At 39.0% G+C, this 7714-nt stretch overlaps 1 pseudogene; it reads right to left on the bottom strand.

Annotated features, from left to right (window-relative positions):
- Positions 1 to 389: 389 nt before the first annotated feature.
- Positions 390 to 7714, bottom strand: part of LOC114045343 — a 39943-nt pseudogene continuing 32618 nt past the window's right edge.

The following is a 7714-nucleotide window of genomic DNA, read 5'->3' as shown; positions in this document are numbered from 1 at the left end:
CTACCTCCTCATTTCCTCTCCTCTCATTATAACTCATTTTCACCACTTCCTTGGTTTTTTTTTATCATCTCATCAAAATCTCTTTATACCCACCCCCCAGTGATGTATATTCCTTCTAAATGTTGTAATAAAGACACAGCTAGATCAATAATCTTAAATTATCTCCCCTGGATCTATTTTCCAGGTCAGTGACTTATCCCTTCCTGAACTGGTCCCCTTCAGCCACAGCAAGAGGGACTTTTTCTGTTCTTCCCCCTAGTCTCCTGAGTTAAAAGATTGTTGCACCTCATCTTTCTGCTCACTCCACTATTTCAAGATTTTTCCTGGTGCAATATTCTGTGGGTTTTTCAAGGTCAACAAGGGAGGGTGAGAGCAACTTACTGCTTACTTCACCATCTTGGCTTTCGGAAGTTGAAATAGGTGACTTTCAAACATTCAGGCTGTGGGCTACTAGCTCCAGGAGCAGCCACTGCCCCTGCTGCCCCTGCTACTGATGCTGATTCAATCACTTCAAAGGCCTGCTTCTGGTTTGATGGGGCCGGGGCAGCATTGGCATGCCTGTAGCCCTGTGCTGTACTGTGCTTCTCTCTTACCCAGTTCTGACAGTCCACTCCTGCTGACCTTCTAAGTTCTCTCTGGCATCTATGGTCTAAGACTGGAAACCACCATTATTACCAGTGATTCATTCCCCTGAGGCCTGCTCTGGCTGTGCTAGAGCCAGTTGCTGGGTGCTTCTCTCTTAGACCAATGCAACAGACCTTTCCTGTTGATTTTCCAGGTTGTCTTGGGCTGCAAATCTGCCTCACTCTTTCTCTTTGTGGGTTCTGTCACTCTAGAATTTGTTCAGAGTCACTTTTTAGAGGTATTTGAAGGGGTTTGTGGGAGAACTCAGGTGAGTCCCTGCTTTTATTCTTCCCTCTTAGCTACTCCTCCATGCTGTGGAATTTTTTACAGTTGCTAAGAAGGCACTAGATAACACTAGATAACAGTCATGAGTATAGGAGTCAGAAGAAGAAGGAATAGACCTGTGATTTATTGTTGTAGAGAATTTTCAATGATGAAAACCCCTTCAAAAATAGAGATTGGCACCTCTTCTTTCAACTAATGGTTTTAGAGAGCTACCTAGGACAATGAGAACTTAAGTTACTTGATTGTGATCACGCAGCCAGTATGTTTCAGATTTTGTTATCATTGTTCAATCACTTTTCAGTCATGTCCAACTCTAGATCATCCCATTTGGGGTTCTCTTGGCAAAGATACTGGAGTGGTTTGTCATTTCCTGCTCTAGCTCATTTTATAGATGAGGGACTGATGCAAAAAGGTTTAAGTGACTTGTCTAGTGTCACATAGCTAGAAGTGTCTGAAGCCAGATTTGAACTCAGGAAGATGAGTCTTCCTGATTCCAAGCTTGGTGCTCTATCCACTGCACCAACTAACTGCCCTAGCTTTCAGAAAAAGGACTTTAAAGGATTTTAATCCAAATCTCCCTTCCTATGAAGGTTGCTTTCTATCTACTATGATGCCATTCTCTCTGTCTGTCTGTCTGTCTGTCTGTCTGTCTGTCTCTCTCTCTCTCTCTGTCTCTCTCTCTGCCTGTCTCTCTGTCTATGTCTCTCTGTCTCTCTGTCTCTCTGTCTGTCTCTCTGTCTCTCTGTCTCTCTCTCTCTCTCTCTCTCTCTCTCTCTCTCTCTCTCTCATAACTCCATTTCCTATACCCAATTCTATGTCAAGGGTGGAGAGGAACATGTTCTGTCAAGAGGGAGCAGAGGCCCTGAGAAACCATATCATTGCTGATCTTAAAGAAATAGTGGCCCCAAAGACTACTATTTATTACAATCCCAAGGGATCAGGGCCTCTTTATGGATAAAGATCAGAATGTAGATCAGGAAAGCAGTGACCACACCTCACCCCAGATCATAGCACCTTGGAAGGAAAGAAAAATTATGACCCCCACCCAGACTAGCTCTGAAAATAACAGTGCAAAAAATCCTGAAACTTGAGACAGAACACCACTGCCCCCATTATGGTAGCAAAGCTCAACATTAACATAAAGTTCAAAATGAAGAAATAGCATGGGAAAAATGAGCAAACAACAACAAAAAATGACCATAAAAAACTATTATGGTGACAGGGAAGATCAAGACAAAAACCCAGAAAAAAATGAAGTGAAAAAGAAAAATACAAGCTAAGGAGAGCATTGTACACCATAACAGCAATGTTGTATGATGATCAACTGTGGGTAACACCTATTCTCAGCAACAAAATGATCTGAGACAATTACAAAAGACTCATGATGAAAAACACCATCCACCTCCAGGGAAAGAACTTATAAAATCTGAATGTAAGTCACAACTTAGATTTTTTTGTTTGTTTGTTTTTTAACTTTTGTTTTCTTCTTTTTTTTGGAGGGATCTCTGTCTTCTTTTACAACATAGCTGGTATGAATATTTGTTTTACAGGATTGCACATATATAACCTATGTCAAACTGCTTATAATCTCAGGAAGTGGGAGGAGGTAAAGGAGAGTGGAGGAGAATTTAAAACTCAAAATTTTTAAAAAATATACTTTTTGAATAATATTTTATTTTCCCCAGTTACATGTCAAGAAAAAAAATTAGCATTCATTTCTACAAGATTCTAAGTTATAAATACTTCTCCCTTCCTTCCACCCCTCCCCTCTTCTGAAAGTGATAGGCAGTTTGATATAGTTTATACACGTGCTATCACATAAAAATATTTCCATATTAGTCATAATTGTGAAAGTATAAACATATCAAAAGGGTAAAAAAAAAACACAAGAAAGAGTAAAGAAAGCTAAAAAATTTTTTTTGATCTGCATTCAGACTCCATCAGTTCTTTATCTGGGTATAGATAGTGTTTTCCTTCATGAGTCATTTGTATTTGTCTTGGATCGTCATGCTGCTGAGAAAAGCTGAGTCATTCATAGTTGATCATCACACAATGTTGCTGATACTATGTACAATGTTTTCCTGGTACTGCTCCTTTCACTTTGCATCAGTTCATAAATATCTTTCCAGCATTTTCTGAAATCTGCGTGTTCATCATTTCTTATGGCACAATAGTATTCCATTATATTCCTATACCACAGCTTGTTCAGCCATTCCCCAATGGATGGGTGTCCCCTCAATTCCCAATATTTTGCCACCATGGAAAAGGCTGCTATAAATATATTTGAACATGTAGGTCCTTTTTTCCTTTTTCATGGTTTCTTTGGAATACAGATCTAGTAGTGGTATTTCTGGATTAAAGGGTATACACAATTTGGTTGCCCTTTGGGCACAGTTCCAAATTGCTCTACATAGTAGTTGGAACAATTCACAACTCCACCAACAATGCATTATTAGTATCTCAATTTTCCCACAACTTCTCCAGCATGTATCATTTTTCCTTTTCTGTAACATTAGCCAATCTCATAGGTGTGAGGTGGTACCTCAGAATTGCTTTAATTTGCATTTCTCTAATCAAAAGTGATTGTAGCACTTCTTCATGTGCCTATAGATAGCTTTCATTTCTCTATCTGAAAACTGCCTGTTCATAACCTTCGACCATTTATCAATCAAGGAATGGCTTGTATTCTTGTAAATTTGACTAAGCTCTCTATGCGTTTGAGAAATGAAGCTTTTAACAGAGACAACTGTTGTAAAGATTGTTTCCAAGCTTTCTATTTTCCTTCTAATCTTGGTTGCATTGGTTTTGTTTGTACAAAAGCTTTTTAATTTAATATAATTAAAGTTATCTATTTTATACTTTGTAATGCTCTCTATCTTTCATTTGGTTATGAATTCTACCCCCTCCCCATAGATATGACAGGGAGACTATTACTTGTTCTTCTAATTTGCTTATGTTGTCACCTTTTATGTCCAAATCATGCCCAAGGTCTGTCATGTCTAACTTTTCTAATACTCTATTCATTTCCTCAGTGTCTTTCTTATTTATTTTGGTTGGATTTATTAAGTTCTGGGTGGGGACAGTTAATGTCCCCCACTAGTATAGTTTTGCTATTTATTTCTTCTTGTAACTCACTGAACTTCTCCTTTAAGAATTTGGATGCTACACCACTTGGTCCATATAAGTTTAGTATGTGCTTCATTGTCAGTGGTACATTTTAGCAAGATGCAGTTTCCTTCCTAGTCTCTTTTAATTAGGCTCATTTTTGCTTTTACTTTGTCTGAGATCAAGAGTGCTACCCTTTTTTTTTTTTTAACTTAAGCTGAAGTATAATAGAGTCTCTTCCAACCCCTTACCTTGACTCTACATGAGTCTCTCGGCTTCAAGTGTGTTTCTTGTAAACAAAATGTTGTAGGCTTCTGGTTTTTGATCCATTCTGCTATCTGCTTCTGTTTTATGGGAGAGTTCATCCCTTTCACATTCACAGTTATGATTACTAATTGTGTCACCCACCCTACCATATTCGCCTCCACTACAATAGTTCTTTTGCACCCATTCTACTTCTCTATTCATGTGAAATAATTTGCCCCATTCTACTTCTCCATTCCTTCTGAGCCCAGTTTTTCTCATCACTTAACTTTTTTTTAAATGTTATTCCTTCAAATTCACCTTTTACCCATTGATACCCATATCAATGTATATTCCTTCTAGCTGTACTATCAGTGATACATTTTTTTTATGAATTACAAGTATCATCTTCCCATTTAGGGATTTATATAGTTTACCTCTATTGAATTCCTTTGTTTTGTTTGTCCTTTTTACCATTTTATGCCTCCTTTGGATTTTGATATTGGAGGTCAAACTTTTGATTTAGTTCTGATCTTATGAAACCTGGAAATCCTTCTAATTTCATTGAATGACTATTTTTCCCTTGATGTATTATGCTTAATTTTGCTGGATAAGTGATTCTTGGTTGCAGTTCTAGCTATTTCCCCTTCCAAAATACCATGTTCCATGACCCCAATCCCTTAATGTTGTAGCTGTCAAGTTCTATATAATCCTGATCGTGGCTTTCTGATATTTGAATTATTTCTTTCCGGCCAATTTTAGTATTTTTTCCCTTGGCCTGATAGTTCTGAAATTTGGCAATAATATTCCTCAGAGTTTTTATTTTGGGATCTCCTCCCTTAGGTGATTGGTGGATTCTTTCATTGCTTATTTTGCCATCTGATTCCAGGACATCAGGGCAGTTTTCCTTGATAACTTCTTTAAAGATGTTCTCCAGGTCTTCTTTTTGATTGTAGGTTTCAGATAGTCCATTGTTTCTAATATTGTCTCTCATGTATCTATTTTCCAGGTGAATTTTTTTTCCAATGAAGTATTTTACACTTTCTTCCATTTTTTCATTCTTTTGAATTTCTTTGTATGATTTTTTTTCACATTTATCTATTTATTTTTAGTTTTCAACATTCACTTCCACAAGATTTTGAGTTCCAAATTTTCTCCCCATTTCATCCCTCCCCCCACCTCAAGATGGCATGCATTCTGAATACCCCTTCCCCTAATCTGCTCTCTATTTTATCTCCCACCCTTCTCTTATCCCCTTCCTCCTCTATTTTCCTGTAGGACAGATAGATTTCTATACCTTATTTCCTGTATATCTTATTTCTCAGTTGCATGTGAAAACAATTTTTAACATTTGTTTCTAAAACTTTGGGTTCCAAATTTTTTTTCTTTCTCCCTCCCTGCCCACCCTCATAGAGAAGGCAAACAACTTGATATGGGTTATACATGTGTAGTCATGCAAAACACTTCCATAGTAGTATTGTTGTAAAAAACTAAATACATTTCCCTTCATCCTATCCCACCCCCCAGGTGTTTACTCCTTTCTGGGCCTGTACTCTGATCTATGAATGACCACAAGCCCTCTTTTCTGCCTTGGAACTGTGAGGAGGATTCTCTCTCCACTACCACAACAAACTCCACCATGCCAGCACTCCTCCTCACCCCAGGATTGCCACCCAGAACTGTGACCTGGATCCAAGCAAGGGCAAAGCAAGAGATTCCTGCCTCAGCACCAGCAAAGAGATCCCTGTAATCCCCCACTGATCCAGCCACTTGATTCCCACTCTGTCTGTGGGCTGAGAGCTCTAGATACAGCCATTGCCTTGGGGCAGCACTGGGACTGTGGCTGGGACTGAACTTCTCTCTCACCATGGTCACAGACCTTTTCCACTGACCTTCTAAGATGTCTTTGGTGTTTGTGAGTTGAAAAGTCTGGAAACCTCCACAGCTACCTGTGATTCAGTCCCCTGAGGCCTGTTCCAGGTTTGCTGGGACCTGGTCTTTGCCTGTGAACCCAATCTGGCCTGTGCTCCTCTCCCAGCCCAAAGCAATAGACCTTTCTAATCAACCATCCAGGTGGCCTTGGGCTGGAAATTTGTTTCACTCTGTCTTTTTGTGGGTTCTGCTGCTCTAGAATTTGTTTAGAGCCATTTTAATAGGTATCTGAAGGGGTTTGGGGGAGAGCTCAAGGAAGCCACTGTGTTTACTCACCCATCTTGGCTCTGCCTCTTGTGTTTGATTGATTCTTGATGTCTGGAGTGATTAGCTTCCATTTGCCCCATTCTAACTTTTTTTTCTTTTTTATGTTAATAAATTTATTTATATTTAGTTTTCAACATTTACTTCCACAAGATTTTGCGTTTCAAATTTTCACCCCACCTTGCCTCTCCCCTCACCCCAAGATGGCATGCATTCTGAATACCCCTTCCCCTAGTTTGCCTTCCCCTCTATCTCTCCCTGCCCCCTTTTCTTATCCCCTTCCCCTTCTATTTTCCTGTAGGGCAGGACAGATTTCTATACCACATTTCCTGTATATCTTATTTCCCAGTTGCATGTGAAAAGATTTTTTTAAACATGTTTTTAAAACTTTGGGTTTCAAATTTTCTCCCCTCCTCCCTCTCCACCCACCCTCATTGAAAAGGGAAGCAACTCAATATAGGTTATACATGTGCACTTATGCAAAACACTTCCATAGTAGACATGCTGTGAAAAATGAACTCTATTTCCCTTAATCCTATCCTGCTCCCCCATTTATTTTATTCTTTCTTTTGACCCTGTCCTTCCTCAGAAGTATTTGCTTCCGATTACTCCCTTTCCCAATCTGACTCCTCCCTATCATCCCCCTACTCTCTTGTCCCCTTACCCCACTATTTTCCTGTAGGGTAAGACAGATTTCCATACCCAATTGAGTGTGTATGTTATTCCCTCCTTAAGCAAAATCCTATGAGGATGAGATTCACTCATTTCCTCTCACATTCCCCGGTTTCCCCTCCATTGTAAAAGCCTTTTCTGTTTTTTTGTGAGATAATTTACCCGTTCTACCTCTCCCTTTCTCCTTCTCCTAGTATAATCCTCTCTCACCCCTTAATTTTATTCTCCAGATATGACCCCTTCATTTTCAACTCAATCTGTGCCCTCGACCTATCTATCTATCTATCTATCTATCTATCTATCTATCTATCTATCTATCTATCTATCTATTTATATATACATTTAATTTTGCCCCCAACAAAGGTCTCATAAGTTACAAATATCATCTTTCCATGTAGGAATGTAAACACCTCAACCTTAATAAGTCCCTTACAATTTACCTCCTCATGCTTCTCTTGAGTCTTGTATTGGAAAGTCAAATTTTCTCTTCAGCTCTGGTCTTTTCATCAAGAATGTTTGAAAGTCCTCTATTTCACTGAATAACCATTTTTTCCCCTGAAGGATTACACTCAGTTTTGCTGGGTAAGTG

This window comes from Vombatus ursinus, unplaced genomic scaffold (assembly GCF_900497805.2).
Source record: "Vombatus ursinus unplaced genomic scaffold, bare-nosed wombat genome assembly UNPS02014778.1, whole genome shotgun sequence".
NCBI classification, from domain to species: Eukaryota; Metazoa; Chordata; class Mammalia; order Diprotodontia; family Vombatidae; genus Vombatus; species Vombatus ursinus.
Note: the sequence above shows the minus strand (reverse complement) of the source record. Positions and strands in the feature narration are given on the sequence as shown.